Source organism: Salmo salar, chromosome 02, assembly GCF_965601325.2.
Source record: "Salmo salar chromosome 02, fSalSal1, whole genome shotgun sequence".
Classification (NCBI taxonomy): domain Eukaryota; kingdom Metazoa; phylum Chordata; class Actinopteri; order Salmoniformes; family Salmonidae; genus Salmo; species Salmo salar.
In genome coordinates, this window is record NC_138292.1 from 33,367,216 (window position 1) to 33,386,216 (window position 19,001).

Here is a 19,001-nt window from a genome sequence, read left to right on the forward strand (position 1 = left end):
TATCTATGGTGGGCTTTGTCATTTACCAATTTGTGGAGCTCACAGAGCAAGCAAGCATCTGCTGAGATGGTTTGCATAAAAATGTCTCATGGCCATTATGAAGATAGAATAAAGCTCTCATTAGTAGAAATAAAACTCTCATTAGTAGAAATAAAACTATCATTAAGAATAACAGGTGAATAAAATAGATTCATCAAGTATGTAAAACCCAAAACTGACAGAAATTACATTTTTATTTAAATATAAAAGTAAAAAACAGGAGTATTATCAGTTTCCATTGCATAGCAAGATTCATTAGGACAATTTATCAGGCAGTTGGTCTATTGTCTGGTTAGATTAATCAACCAATTTCCTTTAGAGCTACAGCACTGATATGTAAAGAAATAACTGTTGTATTGTCATGTTGGTCCACATTCATATTTAGCAACAGATTGTGGAAATTGTGACTGGCCTGAACATGTTAGTCTTGAAAAGAAAAATAATAAAACAAATCAAGACTGACATAAGGGTAGCGGAATGACAGATGAAAATACGAAGAGAAACAATTAAAATGACAGAAAATATGTACATAAATTTGAACAAAAGTGAAGCCCAGACTAACAAAAAGGTCAAGCCTCTTAGGTTAGAGGTCAAAGGTTGGACCACAAGGCTCAACCACATCTCCAGCTGACAGAAGCCTAGCTAATGGAATCACCCTCATTGCAATATCATCTGTCTTTACAGTCAAATACACAAATTCCTTACAATGTGGCAAGACCTGTCAGTAACCTACACATCAGGGAAACAATAAGCCATAATCACAGGAAGTCTCAAGGCACATGTTACAGTACCAGTTCCTGTTGCTAGGCCAATGAAAGTGGCAGTTGAAACATTAAGTCGCACAACATAAAATCCCCTAAGAGCATATGTATGTGGAGCGGGAGGCAAATGTAGCTTAGCAGCGGTCCTGTGCCCATTTTAAGTAGTGCACAAAATACTAGACGATTGTGTAGGCTGCTATGTGGCAAACTGGAGTGTTTCTATTTAAACACAAAACCATCCATAATGTATGAGAAGTTGCTCAGTGAGTTTTTGAAAAGGGAGGAAGGTGGCGAAATCAGCCGGCTGAAAATACGATTAGGATACAGTCGTATAACAGAGGATTAAATAAATGATAACAGATGAAGCCGTTTGTACAGATAGCGCCACTAGAGATACAATATGTTTTTATGTAAATACGATTGCACATTCTTATTGATTAAAATCCCTTAAAGTAAAGCTGCTCTAATATTTTCAAGATAAAAGGAAAAAAAAAGGTAAATCTGGGAGGGTGAGATTAATACAAATTCAGGCATTCTATAGCCCTGTCATCACTACAAGCAAAATGAGGAACAACATCGCTAATGGGAAATAGTTGGGCAGCAGGTAACCTCAAGGTTAGTGTTGTCTCACGTCAGATTGCACTGATTTGAGGATCAGGGACAAACGTTGCGTAAGAGTGACACGATCTGACGTAAGACAGTGGTGTTGGGCCAGTATACCCGAAAGGTGGCCGGGTCAAATCCCGCAGCTGACCAGGTGAAAAATCTGTCTAATGCCCTTTGGCAAGAATCTTAACCCCAATTGCTCCCGGTAGGCCATTAATAATGTCTGCCCCTGGCTGGCTCTGACCCCAACTCTCTGAGGGTGTCTCAGAAGGAGTTGGGATACGCAAAAACACATTTCCAATTCACACAAGTAAAAAAAATATTACATGAGCAACCTTCATCCTTACTGACCACGTTTTGTGAATTTCCTGTTTGAATAAGATCACTAAATTAACTGATTTGATAAATGTAGTTAGATATAAACTAAATCTGTTCATTGGGGCATTTACAAAAAGTAGCCAAAGTACAGAAATAGTAAAGTGTATGAGTTTATAATAGCATTTGGCCCCGTGTTGAGGTGGGTGATCTGGCAGTATCCTCTAACCCTCTCACTTCTCCAAGAACTTCTTGTTGAGAAGGAAGATTAGCAGGTTGACGTTGACTTTGGCCTTGTCGAACATCTTCATCACCGCCACTCCCTCGTACTGGAGCTGCAGCAGGTCCTACACACATATACACGTGTGAATACTGTCCTGAAATCCAAGATCTTTCAAAATAGGAACACTAAATAATTTACCATTGCAGCACATACAATATAGAGCACTGATTTCAGTGAGAGACTGGGATTTGCATCAATCACAGACCATAGGTTTGTATTGAAATGTCAGTTCTAGTTTCATTATTCTACTACCCCAGACTCACCTGGTATTTGAGGGGGAACTTCTCCATGTCCACACCCATAAAGCGAGCCTTTACCTGGAATGTGCCGCCCTCATCACCGGGCACAAAGTCAAAGATGACATTCTTAAACCTGAGGAGAGATAATAATCAAATGCATTTCATTTCTTGATGCCCTAGGTAACCATCCATGGTAATTTGGTGTGTGTGCACGTTCCTGCATACTCACTGTGTGACTGGCAGGTCCTTGATCTCCAACAGGACTCTTTTCTCAAGTAAACGGGCAGCAGTGTAGGTCAGAGCGGGCTGCTTGCTCTTCTTCCCTTTGCTCTCCCACTCACCTTACTGAGGGAGAGAGAGTGAGAGAGCTCAGCACAGTAGCAGTGTGCAGCCGTCTTCCTATTGAACCTCAAGCAGTGTGGTCACATTCCCACATGTGTTTGTATCTACCTGTGTTTGTATCTACCTGTGTTTGTATCTACCTGTGTTTGTATCTACCTGTGTTTGTATCTACCTGTGTTTGGCGGTGAGGTTATCCAGGCAGGTGGTGATGTACTGGCTGTAGAAGTCCACCTGTTTGCTGTGGAAGGAGCTCTTGCAGTGCAGGCCGACCATGGTCTGTCTCAGCTTGACCAGCTCAGCCTGACGACGCTGCCGGTACAGACGCTGGTGGTGGATATCCTGGGAGGGATGGTTTGGAAAGAGAGGGTTACATTTTGGGGGGGGGGGGGCAAATACAAATGTCGATCAATTGTGACGAGCTATACCATCTTGGTTTATCTGTAGTTGATTTGGTATGATAACTTTACAATTAAAATGTCATTGTGTGTGTGATGTGTAGTGTATGTCTCCATCCACCTTGGCTATGAGCTGTAGTATCTGTGTCTCAGAGTCAGGTGGGGTCAGGACCCCCAGGCTCTCCAGCCTCCTCAGGCTACGCTGGACCTTCCGCTTCCGTCGGCAACGATCGACTGGTTCCTCTTCATCTTCTCAGGGGTGCGGGCGTCACTTTGGGCGCAGCAGTGCGTCATCCACCCGTGCTGCACCTCCTGAGAGGAGAGGAATACACCAGCGGTTAACTACTACCAACTCCCTACGGAGAGATGAGAGTGTGAGGAAGAGGGTGTGTGGGAGCCCAGTGAAGAGCTGTGGAATATACCTGATCCTGAGAGGAGGAAGCTCTCAGGGCCTCACTCAGTGTGTCTCCAGGCTGGGCTCGGATCATGTCGATGATCAACTGTTTGGTACTGCAAAACACAACCACACAGAAACAAAACACACTTCACGTTAGACATGTCATTTTCATGGTGTGATAGTCATACCTCACTGAAATGTTAAAAAGTTTAAGCCCCTACCGGAGGAGAATCCCCCTGGTGTCAGGGTGGTCGTCAGAGCCCCTGAACACATCAAACTTGCTGGTGAGGGACAACTCCATCTTACTGTACTGCGCCAAGGTCTGCTCTGTCTGGGGCTCCGCGGCGCTCACAGCCCCCTCACCAACCAGAGCATGGATAGTGGTCACCTTCCCCAGGTCTCTCAGCAGAGTCAGCATCGGGCCAGACTGGTCGGGACACAGGGAGTCCTGGTGCTCCAACAGAAGCAACACACACACACACACACACACACACACACACAGGATCTACTCAAATGAAAAGGTTTGTTCCCAACCCACCTCCCCCAGAACCCATTAAAAACTAAAAGTTTCTATGCGTCTTTAGCTTATGTGGCATCCAGACCTTGTGTGTTAAGGAGCTCACTGATGGAGATGACTATCGGCCTATATCGAATCTTCCATTCCTCTCAAAAATTTTAGAAAAAGCTGTTGCACAGCAACTCACTACCTTCCTGAAGACAAACAATGTATACGAAAAGCTTCAGTCTGGTTTCAGACCCCATCATAGCACTGAGACTGCACTTGTGAAGGTGGTAAATGACCTTTTAATGACGTCAGACCGAGGCTCTGCATCTGTCCTCGTGCTCCTAGATCTTAGTGCCGCTTTTGATACCATCGATCACCACATTCTTTTGGAGAGATTGGAAACCCAAATTGGTCTACATGGACAAGTTCTGGCCTGGTTTAGATCTTATCTGTCGGAAAGATATCAGTTTGTCTCTGTGAATGGTTTGTCCTCTGACAAATCAATTGTAAATTTCGGTGTTCCTCAAGGTTCCGTTTTAGGACCACTATTGTTTTCACTATATATTTTACCTCTTGGGGATGTCATTCGAAAACATAATGTTAAATTTCACTGCTATGCGGACGACACACAGCTGTACATTTCAATGAAACATGGTGAAGCCCCAAAATTGCCCTCGCTAGAAGCCTGTGTTTCAGACATAAAGAAGTGGATGGCTGCAAACTTTCTACTTTTAAACTCGGACAAAACAGAGATGCTTGTTCTAGGTCCCAAGAAACAAAGAGATCTTCTGTTGAATCTGACAATTAATCTGGATGGTTGTACAGTCGTCTCAAATAAAACTGTGAAGGACCTCGGCGTTACTCTGGACCCTGATCTCTCTTTTGAAGAACGTATCAAGACTGTTTCAAGGACAGCTTTTTTCCATCTACGTAATATTGCAAAAATCAGAAACTTTCTGTCCAAAAATGACGCAGAAAAATTAATCCATGCTTTTGTTACTTCTAGGCTGGACTACTGCAATGCTCTACTTTCCGGCTACCCGGATAAAGCACTAAACAAACTTCAGTTAGTGCTAAATACGGCTGCTAGAATCCTGACTAGAACCAAAAAATGTGATCATATTACTCCAGTGCTAGCCTCCCTACACTGGCTTCCTGTTAAGGCAAGGGCTGATTTCAAGGTTTTACTGCTAACCTACAAAGCATTACATGGGCTTGCTCCTACCTATCTTTCCGATTTGGTCCTGCCGTACATACCTACACGTACGCTACGGTCACAAGACGCAGGCCTCCTAATTGTCCCTAGAATTTCTAAGCAAACGGCTGGAGGTAGGGCTTTCTCCTATAGAGCTCCATTTTTATGGAATGGTCTGCCTACCAATGTGAGAGACGCAGACTCAGTCTCAACCTTTAAGTCTTTACTGAAGACTTATCTCTTCAGTAGGTCCTATGATTAAGTATAGTCTGGCCCAGGAGTGTGAAGGTGAACGGAAAGGCTGGAGCAACGAACCGCCCTTGCTGTCTCTGCCTTGCCGGTTCCCCTCTTTCCACTGGGATTCTCTGCCTCTAACCCTTTTACAGGGGCTGAGTCACTGGCTTACTGGTGTTCTTCCATGCCGTCCATGGGAGGGGTGCGTCACTTGAGTGGGTTGAGTCACTGACGTGGTCTTCCTGTCTGGGTTGGCGCCCCCCCTTGGGTTGTGCCATGGCGGAGATCGTTGTGGGCTATACTCGGCCTTGTCTTAGGACGGTAAGTTGGTGGTTGGAGACATCCCTCTAGTGGTGTGGGGGCTGTGCTTTGGCAAAGTGGGTGGGGTTATATCCTGCCTGTTTGGCCCTGTCCGGGGGTATCATCGGATGGGGCCACAGTGTCTTCTGATCCCTCCTGTCTCAGCCTCCAGTATTTATGCTGCAGTAGTTTATGTGTCGGGGGGGCTAGGGTCAGTCTGTTAGATCTGGAGTATTTCTCTTGTCTTATCCGGTGTCCTGTGTGAATTTAAATATGCTCTCTCTAATTCTCTCTCTCTTTCTGTCTTTCTCTCGGTGGACCTGAGCCCTAGGACCATGCCTCAGGACTACCTGGTATGATGACTCCTTGCTGTCCCCAGTCCACCTGGCCGTGCTGCTGCTCCAGTCTCAAATGTTCTGCCTGCGGCTATGGAACCCTGACCTGTTCACCGGACGTGCTTGTTGCACCCACGACAACTACTATGATTATTATTATTTGACCATGCTGGTCATTTATGAACATTTTAACATCTTGACCATGTTCTGTTATAATATCCACCCTGCACAGCCAGAAGAGGACTGGCCACCCCTCATAGCCTGGTTCCTCTCTAGGTTTCTTCCTAGGTTTTTGTCCTTTCTAGGGAGTTTTTCCTAGGGAGTTTTTCCTAGCCACCGTGCTTCTTTCACATGCATTGCTTGCTGTTTGGGGTTTTAGGCTGGGTTTCTGTACAGCACTTTGAGATATCAGCTGATGTACGAAGGGCTATATAAATAAATTTGATTTGATTTGATGAGGATGATCATCTCAGAGTACTCATCAATGTTAAAACGCTCCTCTGGCGCTGGCACGTCACACGCAGCATGCAGGAACTTACTGCGGAAGATATATGAACAATGCTTAAGAACCATTTAGCACATACAGCAATAAAGCTCTCCTCTGAAAAGGGGGTGGCGGATGCGCAAAAATGACGGGACGACTCACCGGAACTTGGAGTGCGTCAAGGGTAATGTAGTCGTTGAGGGCGCGCAGGTGAGGGCTGTCACCGTGGAAGTGTTTGTGTGCGGCGGCATGCTGCAGGACGTGTGCGATGGAACCCAGGATGCGGCGCGGCTCAGGGAGCAGGGAGGAGCCGGCCGAGAACTCTACCACGTCAAAACCATCCGGAGACACCACGGCTGGGTTCATGTAGCGGTAGTACACCAGGTTCCCCACAATCTGATCACAACACAACCATCACAACACCAGGTTCCCCACAATCTGACCATAACACCAGTATTCCAGAAAGCCGGATTAGTGACTTAGCGAGATCTGTCAAACCAGAACTTGTGCAAACTCAAAAGACATTGGAGCCTGCGTTGTTGGCAGTGCTTTACAAAAGAGAACAAATTATTGGACCTCGAATACACCCTTTAGATCATGCAGAAGAACGTGCAGAAAAACAACGTTGAAAAATACAAAATCACTCATATCTGGTCAATTTACTCGACCCATATATAGCAAATCTAAGCCAGCATGGTTTCGCTTTGACTGCTATACAAACTGTATTGCTTTGCGATGTTTTGCCATTGGAAGTTTCCTGTACAATATGGGCAATGCTGAACTATTTGGCAAGGCAACTGTGTGTAGAGCCATAAGTGCCTCGCATTGAAGAGGTATTTTATGTCTTTGTTGCATTTGCTGGCTATCAAGTTTTCCATATAATCATGGAGGACTTCTACAGAACTGCAGGTAGAGAAGGCGGAGGTCAGTTGACTGCCAGTGATGATTTGCTAATCTCAAATAAATAAACCTAGGCAATATGGTAAAAATAGCCTAATTCATCCTGCAGATTTTCCAAACGTCATTGGTGCTATAGGTGGACACATATCCCCAATTCAAAAGACCCTCTGGTCCAAATGAAGGAGACTAAGTGAATAGAAAATATTTTCACAGCATAAACAGGCAGCTATTAAATATTGTAGCCAACACTTCCACCAAACCAAATCATTTTCAGAAAGTCATTAAATTCAATGATTTTCCTTACTTCTTTGGTCAGATGATCTGTGACTCCCATGGGGTTACAACTAAAACAGAATACATTGTTGCCCATGTTGTCATGAAAAGCACTATGAATTCAATAAATGATTATTCATCCTACATAGGCCATGGAATGGGCCTAGCATTGCAATTGGGACATAGGCTACTACAACTTAAATATTAGGCTATAGCCTTGACACTTAACATCACCAGAGTCGCAATAAAAGTGCTTATAAAGTGAAAACATTTCTAGTCACCCATGTGTGTAAGCTAGGCCTATTAAACATTGGAATCATGCCACTTCACTTGTGCATTTACTCTGTCTGCAATTTTATGCTAGGCTGCCCCTCTGGCTTTTGCGGTGGTGGATGTATAACTTTTGTTGGTAAATACACTACATATACACAAAAGTATAGTACCAATGTATAAAAATAAATTGAGCACACAGCCATGCAATCTCCAGAAACAAACATTGGCAGTAGAATGGCCTTACTGAAGAGCTCAGAGACATTCAAAGTGGCACCGTCATAAGATGCCACCTTTCTAACAAGTCACTTAGTCAAATTTCTCCCCTGCTAGAGCTACCCCAGTCAACTGTAAGTGCTGTTATTGTGAAGTTGAAGCGTCTAGGAGCAACAACGGGAAGTCGGGAAGTGGTATGCCACACAAGCTCACAGAACAGGACCCCCTAAAAATCTGAAAATGCATCCTGCCCAAATGCATAGTGCCAACTGTAAAGTTTGGTGGAGGAGGAATAATGGTCTGGGGCTGTTTTTCCATGGTTCGGGCTAGGACCTTTAGTTCCAGTGAATTGAAATTCTTAACGCTACAACGTACAATAACATTCTAGACGATTCTGTGCTTCCAACTTTGTGGTAACAGTTTGGAGAAGGCTCTTTCCAGCATGACAATGTATGCCCCCGTGCACAAAGCAAGGTCCATGCAGAAATGGTTTGTCGAGATCGGTGTGGAAGAACTTGACTGGCATGCACAGAGCCCTGACCTCAACCGCATCGAACGCCTTTGGGATGAATTGGAACGCCGACTGCGAGCCAGGCCTAATCGCCCAACATCAGTTCCCAACCTAACTAATGCTCGTGGCTGAAATGGAAGCAAGTCCCAGCAGCAATGTTCCAACATCTAGTAGAAAGCCTTCCCAGAAGAGTGGAGGCTGTTATAGCAACAAAGGGGACCAACTCCATATTAATGCCTATGATTTTGTAATGAGATGTTTGACGAGCAGATGTCCACATACCAGATGTCCACAGATGTCCACAAATCAAACTCTCCCTCTTGTCTTTGCTCAGGGCCTTGAGGCCCTTGCTCTTGTCCAGAGCCATCATGTCCGACAGCTGCTCCTTGTTCTTCTTGGTCAGCTTCTTGCAGTGGGAAAACACCTCCTGTAGACACGTTAGTTGATCAAATAAATGGGTGAGAAGTGTGATGGACTACAGACACTTCTATTCATTTTTGTTTTGGAAGGTGCCTAGAACTTCTGAAACCAGTGTAGTAATAATGGAATAAAATAGGCTCCGACCTGCAGCGTGACACGGTTGCGGACCAGCAGTCCTACCTTGAGGTCCAGGTCAGTCTCCAGCTGGCGGTTGGAGCGACTGGTCCTCACCACCTCCTCCCACATACGCAGCAGCTTCCCCTCCTGGCGGATGTCGTTGTCACCCATCTCCAGCAGGTGGGCAAACTTCCTCTCTACTGACAGAGGAGGGGTAGTAGAGTGGACTGGGAGATAAAGATCAAGGTGTTAATATGGGGATGTCAATGCAAGTGAGACTGGTGTTATGCAAAAGACTTGGTATTTACATTGGACTTTAGTTATGATCATTGTAAAATAAAAAGTGTGGGAAACCTGGCACAGACTTGTGAGTGAAGCTGTGGCCACCTACCTAGCATTCTGTATTCCTCACGGGCCTTGTTGGCTTGGAAGAATGCCTGGATCTTTATAATGGCGCCCACCTGTAGAAGGATAAAGGTCAGGTTACATTTCAAGGTAAGTAGCCAATTTTGTCTTCAAAATTAGAGCTGAGGGTTTGTGTACAGGGGTGATGGTTGGTTGCACTCACTTGACGTCTGAAGAAGCACCGACGAGAAAGGTATTTCCTCCGAGCAATCCACATCTTCACACTGGCCTGGACCTAACACACACACACACACACACACACACACACACACACACACACACACACACACACACACACACACACACACACACACACACACACACACACACACACACACACACACACACACACACACACACACTAGAAACAGTAAGAACAAACAATGTCAACTCCTACGCAGGGTTTGTCATCTAATTTACAAAGAGATTATTTGGTCAATCTTACCCTGACCACAGCCCTCCAGTTCTGGTAGAGATACTGTAGCCTCTTTCTGTAGGCTCTCTGCTGTACGAACCTCCTCCACTGGGACTGGAAACAAACACACACACTGAGCACCTTTCAGTTTTGAAAAATGTATTTGGGTATTTAACATTAGTCTGTGGTTCTACAGTTCTTAGATAGCTGACCGAGATGGTGATGATGGCTGGTAGCTGGGTGTTGAGGAAGTGCAAACGGGCGACCAGCCTCTGTCTGAGGAGGAATCCCTGGGCCCTGGCCTGCAGCTGCACCACCAGGCCCTCGCTGGCCTTCCAATGCACCTCCCAGCTGTGGGCCGCAGTCACACTGCTCAGCACCGCCTGTAGAGTGAGACTGACCACAGAGACAGTCAGTCATAATAACGGTTGGCTTATCTAATCAATACAAACTCTACCTCTACAGCCATACTTGTTTGTACTGAATTTACAGGTCATTTTGACCTGTATTTCTTCACGGGCCAGGAACACTGTGCTCTGGAGAAAGCCCTGCGGTCTCTCCCAGGTGCCCTCCAGCTTGTGCAGGTGGAAGTAGTAGGGGCTGTCCTCAGTCTTGGTCTTCAGCCATGGGCTCCGGTTGTCCCCCGAGTCTCAGTACACAGAGATTAGGGCTTGTCACTACCTAGAAGCTTAAAGGTAGATTCAGTGTTATGACGCTGCCAGGAGCAGCACCACAGACACTGAGATGAGCGCGATGTAACATAGTATCTGTGGATGAGCACGGGTACGCTACGGGACCAAAACAGTGGAGAAGTTTAGCCTCATGCTTCAACGCTCCTAGTTGTTGCTGAAATTGACCTGATATGACGTTTACTTTGTGCGTCGCTGAGTCTACGGTTAATCCTGACCAATTATGAGCTGCTAATATGCTACTAAAGTGCATAGATCACAACCAGCATGAACACAAATGAATCACGGTAGTGGGTACTGACCTCCCACAGATAGGGCGGTGAGTTCAGCCTGGTACACTCCAGCACATTCTGCCACGTCTGGGACGCCTTGCCCTCCTTCACTGCCTGGTTCACGGCCACCAAGCCCAGGGACACTGGCCAGGGAAACACACACACACAGTTAAGATAACAGTATACATTTTGTGACAATATGAATTACAACTGTTGTGAGGAAACCCATCAGAATAGAATTTCACCATGGCTTTAAAAACACAATGTGAAGGGTATTATGCCAACTCACTCTTCAGGGCTCTTTGAGTGTCGTGATTGGCTCTTCTCACTCCTTCCTGAATGTCAGCCAACCACAACTCTTCTCCTGGATGACGGTTCACATGTGATAGGACAGGGCACAGCATTGAACAATGAACCACAAAATCTTGTTTAGATTCCGTGTTTTAAACTATTATTTCTTCCTGGCTGACATACCTCAGCCTTCTGCCTCTGGGCTCTGGTCAGTACGTCATGGTAGCGGCAGGCATTGAGTGTCGTCACCTCCTCAAGGCCACTAGAAGGCAGCAGCAGTGCAGCTAGAGTCTTCTGAAGGTCGCCTCGACACAGGGCCTGGTTAATCAGCCCGATGGCGAGGATCTCTGGGGACAAACAGGAAGCAGATCCAGTCAAATACAAGGTGTTCCTCTGGTTTTAGAATCAAATAGCACCCAACAAAATATCTGTCAATGGACCTAAACCCAGAGTGTTTCTGGGAGTTGGTGTTCAGTTCTCCAAACGTACGGTCATGCTCTTCCTATGCTGCTGCGTTTACAGAGTTTAGTGCTCTCGGGAGATTGTTCCATGACAGCAGAGCTCTCCCAGCCTTCCTCCTCTGATCACCCAGCTCCTCAAAGTACCTGAGGCAAATGGCAAAAGAGTTAGTTAAAGTATACATATCTGCAACCAGGCTACAGAGACAACTGAGAATTGTCAGGAGAGTGGTACTGGAAACCCACCTCTGGACCAGGCTGTCGTCAATATCGGACAGACCGGCTTCAGGGCTGACCAGCGTGGCACAGAAGGCTCCGACATCTTTGGCCTCCACAGCCTGGTTGATGAGAGCCACCGCCGAGAGCATCTCCACTGCTACGTACAGCTCCTCCTGCAGGCACAGAGGACCATATTCACTACAGTTAGTTTACATACAACAAAATTATTCAATTTCGGTAACCTGGTTATTTCCCCCTATATTGTTTATTTTACTATTCATTTTTTTTTTAAACCAAAATGTTAATGGAACACAGTCTTGTTTACAGCCAAGACAGAGTTGTAGAGAAAAGGAGTTGAGTGAGATGATTAGGTGGCCATGGCAGCTGGAGGGGCCAACTGTAGCCTAACCTACCTGAGGACTCTGCCGCTGCAGTGGGGCCAGTTCACTCTGGTAGAGCGCTGAGGCAAAGGGGTAGACATCTGGGAGGTGGGCATCAGGGTCCATGAGGGCACGAACAGTCTGCCTGGGCTCCCCAAGACGCAGGGCCTCGTTGATGGACCTTACAGCTTCCTGCACTGAACACACACAGTCTGAATGGATCTACAATGGAACATTGTGACTGCAAAGGACAGGGCATTAATATATTTACGCACACATGCAGCAACTCAAGAGTCACTGGAATTGATATAGTGCATGCCCCTTGTGATAAGAACTGACTATGATACAGTATTTAGTTGAGTGTGTACTGACTTGTCTAGTTGCTCTGGGCCTCCTCGTTAGCCACACACACCCCCTCCTGCAGCTCATCTCGCTCCAGAGGGTCCACACAGCCCAGGTCCTGCCACATGTCAGAGACCAAAGTTCAGGGGGGGGTCACAGCGTCTCTGTGTGTGGTGTTAATGTGCAGTTTCTCACCAGGGCCTTCTGTTCATGGTCAGTGGCCAGTTTCTCCAGGTACCAGGGACCGTGGTCTCTCTGGAGGCCCCTCAGGGCCAGACAGGGGACCTGGAGGGCTGCCAGGATGGCCAGAGTCCCCACAATCCAGGGCCTCGTCCACCTGCTCTATGGCCACACGCACTGCAAACACAATGACAAAATATTTGGTTTAGTTACAATTTTTATTCATCTTGTTATTTATCTGTTTGATGGTTAAGTCAACTCACCATTTACTTTGTCAATGTTCTCTTGAATCTCACTTTGGGTCAGGTATTCCTCATAGATATCCTTCTCCTCTGAACCGTTACACTACAAATTCAGTACACATGATTACTATCCTGACACCAACTGAAACTCTGTACCAGGGATACGGCTATAAATGCATTTTTAAATGATCATATTAATTCAGTCAGTTAGTCACCTTGGTGTAGGCGAGAGCCACCTTCTGTGCCCTTGCCTGGCGCAGCATCTCCTGGTAGACTGGCATCAGGTGCTCCTGCAGGTTGGTGAGCATGGCACTGGGGTTCCACAGGGCCTGGGCAATGACCTCCACGTGCCCCCTCTCCACCGTCTCGTTGATAGCTATAACCGCAGCATGGACTGGAGGGAGAGAGAAGGGAGCTGGAGGCAACATTTTGATAAACTATTCAAGGACAGTGAAAACATTGACTCTTAGATGACAGTCGATGACCGAGGAACTTCAATAGTATCTGATGCGTCTCTTGGCATTTCAATTTTGGAATCCCATCCATATCAGTTTAAGTAGAGAGTAATAGTAGAAAGAAAACAAGCACATTTTGGGCCAGTGTGAATTCATATTTTAACTTGAAATACGGTGTATTTTCTACATCAAAGCAAAACATCTGTGCCTCTACTTACCAGCAGCCTCATCCACTGTTATTTCATTGGCTAAGATTCCCCCAATCATGCTAAAGGCTGGCATCTGGATGCCATATTTGTCCAGCTCCCGTTTAATGTTGTTTATCTCCTCCTCTGGAGAATAAATATTACCCCAAAAACACAGCAATGAGAGAGGAATATTAATATGATATTTTCCCCTTATCCCAGTTACCAGTTGTGATTGAATAGTATGGGGCTACTGGGACTCTACCTGTAAATTTGACCTTGCCACAGAGGTCATGGATCTGAGGGGCCAAACCTAGTCAGAAAAGGTAGAGGCTGAGAGCATGGATGCAGTACACAGTCCTGGACATGTTCTTCTTATGATAGATGTCAGTCGTCTCTGGGTGGAACATCTGAAACAACAAGGACAGGTTAGGTGCAGTTCAGGTGTAACAGTAAACAAGATTGCTACTGTTATACGTGAGGAGAGGCCTAATAAAGATGTTGTCCGTGTGGCGGAACTGCAATCCCATACCCTGAGGGAGAAACATATGATCCGTTGGAGAAATCTGCATTATGACACCTCTGATATTCAGCTACACTATTCAATGCCTCTGAAATAGAGTATTATGCTTGCTCAGCACAAATTCAAATCTCAGCTCTAAGGGAGTTGGGTTTCAGTCATGTGAAAAGACTACATTAGAGCAGAAAAGCAGGTACTAGGAAAAATAGGTCGTTCTAAAGGATCAAGAAGGTAAACAAGGGGCTGAGTGTTATTTTTCAGAGAAAAATAAATGACAAGACTGTCAAAAGGTCCAAAAGAAAGTTACTCAGCAGGAAACTCAGTCTTTCTTAGTGAGAGGCATTTCAGTAAAACCATAGGGCTGTGAACAATAGAGCAGACCTTAAAGCATTCCTGGTCCAGGTCATAGATCTTTTTGAGGGGGACTGTCTTGGGGGTGAAACAGTGGCCTAGCTTGGCCAGCAGCACCCGTTCCTCAGCCCCTCCTCCAGCTCAGTCGGGGCAGGCAGCTCCTCATGGAGACAAGATTCCATCCACCTGTAAAGAGAGAACATACGTCTAATGTTAACTTACTAGCGAATATTAATGCAAGATTTTTCCAAGTATTGCATGTGATGTGTTGAAACATGAAGAGCAATCAGATTTAATGACAGAGATAGTTGCTTTTGCAATTTCCTGTAGACAGAGAATTGGCCAATTCACTTCAAAAGTGAGTTAGCTATCCATGATAGGGTGAAGTGATACTGATGTAGTCTGAAATACAAGTCAGTTATTGTCCGAAACCAACTGAGAGGAAAGTTTCAACTGTTCTTACCTTTTAGCCTCTTCCAAACGGCACAGGTATTGATAGGCTACATTCTGGATGCGTTGTTCATCCATCTCCTCAGCTGTCAACCGCTCATCTGTAACAAAATGTCAAACAATCATATAACTTTATACAACGTACCATCTAGATGGCTAACCTAACTAAATACCTGAGTTGTCATGAACTTGACCCAAGTTAACCTTGACATGTTAGCTAACGTTATATTAGGAGACTTGCAAGTTAACTAGCTATAACGTTACAGTAAGCCTTTAACGTTAAGGTTAGATCATTCGCTAAAGTTACCTGCGATCTATAGTTACCCACCCACCTAAAACAGTCAAAACAACAGTTTACTATTTACTGTCTAACAAACTTTGGTTTATTAGGTTGCAAGGTCGCTTAATTTACAGCCACCTGAACGCGTTTGTGTGCCCGAATCTCCCATTTCCTTGATTTGTTCCCAGACGACAGATTACTGGCACGTTCTCTCAAAACGCTAGCTATATTTTCTGGTCTCAAGTTATCGATATGATTTCCGCATGTGGATAGTGTTTTACTTAAATGGTTGATCCTGTTTCCACATTCTATTCTAAAAATAAATTATCCTTCCCTCCTCTCCTACTGACTCAACTGCAGTACAGACACATGTTTCTGTTTAGGTTCCATCAAGTTTGAACTTTGAATATGACGCCGTCCACTCATCCACTCAGAAGCCGTTCTGATTGGCCAATACAGGCGGTCACTTTGTATTGCGGTACATGAAGTGTATTTTAGAAACGTTCGAACACACGTGATTTTTTTATTTGATCTTTCTTTAAACTTGGCATGTCAGTTAAGAACAACTCTTACATCTAGACGTTCCGCTAGCGGAACACCTGCTCCATTATCCAATGATGGGCGTGGCGCGAAATACAAACTCCTCTAAAATACAAAAACTTCCATTTTTCAAACATATGACTATTTCACAGCATTTTAAAGATAAGACTCTCCTTTATCTAACCACACTGTCCGATTTCAAAAAGGCTTTACAACGAAAGCAAAACATTAGATTATGTCAGCAGAGTACCAAGCCAGAAATAATCAGACACCCATTTTTCAAGCTAGCATATAATGTCACAAAAACCTAGAAGACAGCTAAATGCAACACTAACCTTTGATGATCTTCATCAGATGACAACCCTAGGACATTATGTTATACAATACATGCATGTTTTGTTCAATCAAGTTCATATTTATATCAAAAACCAGCTTTTTACATTAGCATGTGACGTTCAGAACTAGCATACCCCCGCAAACTTCCGGGGAATTCGCTAACATTTTACTAAATTACTCACGATAAACGTTCACAAAAAGCATAACAATTATTTTAAGAATTATAGATACAGACCTCCTCTATGCACTCGATATGTCCGATTTTAAAATAGCTTTTTGGTGAAAGCACATTTTGCAATATTCTAAGTACATAGCCCAGGCATCACGGGCTAGTTATTTAGACACCCGGCAAGTTTAGCACTCACCAATATCAGCTTTACTATTATAAAAGTTTCATTACCTTTTGTTGTCTTCGTCAGAATGCACTCCCAGGACTGCTACTTCAATAACAAATGTTGGTTTGGTCCAAAATAATCCATCGTTATATCCGAATAGCGGCGTTTTGTTCGTGCGTCCCAGACACTATCTGAAATGGTAAATCAGGGTTGCGAGCATGGCGCAATTCGTGACAAAAAAAATCTAAATATTCCATTACGGTACTTCGAAGCATGTCAACCGCTGTTTAAAATCCATTTTTATGCCATTTTTCTCGTAAAAAAAGCGATAATATTCCGACCAGGAATCTCCTTTTAGCTAAACTGAGGAAAGTAAACAAAGCTTTCGGTCGACGCGGGCACGAGCCTGAGTCTCACAGTACTGTAACCAGCCACTACCCAAACGCGCTACTTTGTTTCAGCCAGAGCCTGCAAAGCCACGATTCAGCTTTTTACCGCCTTCTGAGACCCTATGGCAGCCGTAGGAAGTGTCACGGGACAGCTAAGATCCTCACTCTTCAATAAACAGAGACAAGAAGAACGACACCTTGTCAGATAGGCCACTTCCTGCCTGAAACCTTGTCAGGTTTTTGCCTGCCAAATGAGTTCTGTTATACTCACAGACACCATTCAAACAGTTTTAGAAACTTTTGAGTGTTTTCTATCCATATGTAATAAGTATATGCATATTCTAGTTACTGGGTAGGAGTGGTAACCAGATTAAATCGGGTATGTTTTTTATCCAGCCGTGAAAATACTGCCCCCTAGCCATAACAGGTTATTAAGAACAAATTCTTAATAGTGATGGGCATTCCAGCTCTTTTCAGTGAGCCGGCTCGTTCGGCACAGCTCACCAAAAAGAGCCGGCTCTTTTGGCTCCCAAACGGCTCTTAAAAAAAATATTTTTGTCTTTTTTCAAGTCAAACAGTTTGCGACAGTTTGACTATGATTGGTGTTAAAACAATTCTAATTAAATTATTACATTAAATCATACTCTACCTTAACCACAATGTATTTAAAAAGGCATTGGTTTATTATGAAAAAGTTTGCTATTAAAAATGTGCATTTAAAGTATAACTTTTTAATGTATATCAACAAAGTGCATATAAATCTAACCATTCAAAACTAATACAATCTGAACAGCATAATAGAATATTGCACCATATCAAAGAAAAATAAATAACAATTTGCAAAACTGCAGCATCCCACAAATGGAAATAAATGTCAAAAAAAAAAGGATGCTATTACACATGTTTTTATTTATTACATTTTTTATTTCACCTTTATTTAACCAGGTAGGCTAGTTGAGAACAAGTTCTCATTTACAACTGCGACCTTGGCCATTTAAAGTATAACTTGTTTAATGTATATAAACAAAGTGCATATAAATGTAACAATTCAAAACTAATACAATCTGAACAACATAATAATAGAATATTGCACCATATCAAAGAAAAATAAACAACAACGTGCAAAACTGCAGCATCCCACATAAAATATTAAACTGGTCCCTCTTTTCTCTCCTTTATTGCCATGTTATAACCAGCAGCACACAGCAATGCTGACTATATTTTGCTTTTATGAGAGATTTTCATTCAGAAATGCAAGCTGCCTCACTTTCGAGGGGCTGATGCGGTTCTTGTCTCAATAATTATTTGTCCAATTTTCGAGAAGACCCTCTCAGAGGGAACGAATGTGGCCACTATGCAGAGTCTCTCTGTCATGACTTTAGTAAGCCGTGGGTAGACAGAGGCCTTGTTCTTCCACCAGCTCACTCCTCCAAAGAGCCACTCCAAATTTTGGAGTGGCTCCTCCAAATAGGATCGGACCTCCATTATGGCATCTGCTGAGAGATTCCTTCATGCTGCATCCCCAGTTGCTCTCTTGTCAAACAGCATCCAAACAGCAGACGTTTGTGGCACTACTGCTGGTGCTTCTGCTCCATCTGATCCCTCTTCTTCCTGTTGCCCTGGTGCCTGAGCCAGCTGACTGCTGGGGCTGTCCCTCCCTGCTGCTGAGGTTATTCTTTGAAGAGCCTCATCAATCGCTCTGGCATCACTGAAGGCTAACTTCTTAAACCTGGGGTCAAGTGCAGCGGTTTCTGATCGCACGTGATGATATTCCATTCTGTGGAACTTTCTGTCCATTGATGAATATAGGGTGTCCATCAACTCTGTCACATGTCCTGTGGTTACATTTGCTTCTCTCTGGCGGCTGGCTGTGATTTGCTGCAGACCCTTACACAGGAGTATCAGTTTTTAGGCTGTCACATAGCTGAAAAGAGAGAACATTATTAGTTCAGGTTCATGTTTTGTCTACTGATACTACATTCTCATCTACTGCTCATATACATATATAATACTGGATTAAATAATGATGTAGTAATAACTGCTTACTCTACCTCTCTCCACTGATCTCCAGAGTGACCTGCTTAAAGGGTTCCTGGACTCTGCACACCTCCTCAACCTCCCATTCTTCTT

General features: G+C 44.3%; 1 pseudogene across 1 annotated transcript; it reads right to left on the minus strand.

The window, feature by feature from the left end:
- Window positions 1-215: 215 nt before the first annotated feature.
- LOC106579660 (ras GTPase-activating-like protein IQGAP3) lies at window positions 216-16,957 on the minus strand (annotated as a pseudogene). The gene is made up of 31 exons (XR_014382664.1): window positions 16,548-16,957; window positions 15,005-15,092; window positions 14,572-14,727; window positions 13,936-14,080; window positions 13,704-13,817; window positions 13,246-13,424; window positions 13,052-13,133; window positions 12,804-12,965; window positions 12,639-12,726; window positions 12,300-12,463; window positions 11,914-12,059; window positions 11,699-11,814; window positions 11,389-11,556; window positions 10,933-11,061; window positions 10,461-10,606; window positions 10,170-10,340; window positions 9,988-10,071; window positions 9,706-9,777; window positions 9,529-9,598; window positions 9,165-9,364; window positions 8,883-9,027; window positions 6,593-6,837; window positions 6,402-6,484; window positions 3,982-4,024; window positions 3,599-3,847; window positions 3,403-3,490; window positions 3,102-3,292; window positions 2,726-2,924; window positions 2,473-2,566; window positions 2,268-2,376; window positions 216-2,068 (listed from the first exon to the last, which is right to left on the minus strand). The product of XR_014382664.1 is annotated as a ras GTPase-activating-like protein IQGAP3 (transcript).
- Between the last annotated feature and the right edge of the window lie 2,044 nt (window positions 16,958-19,001).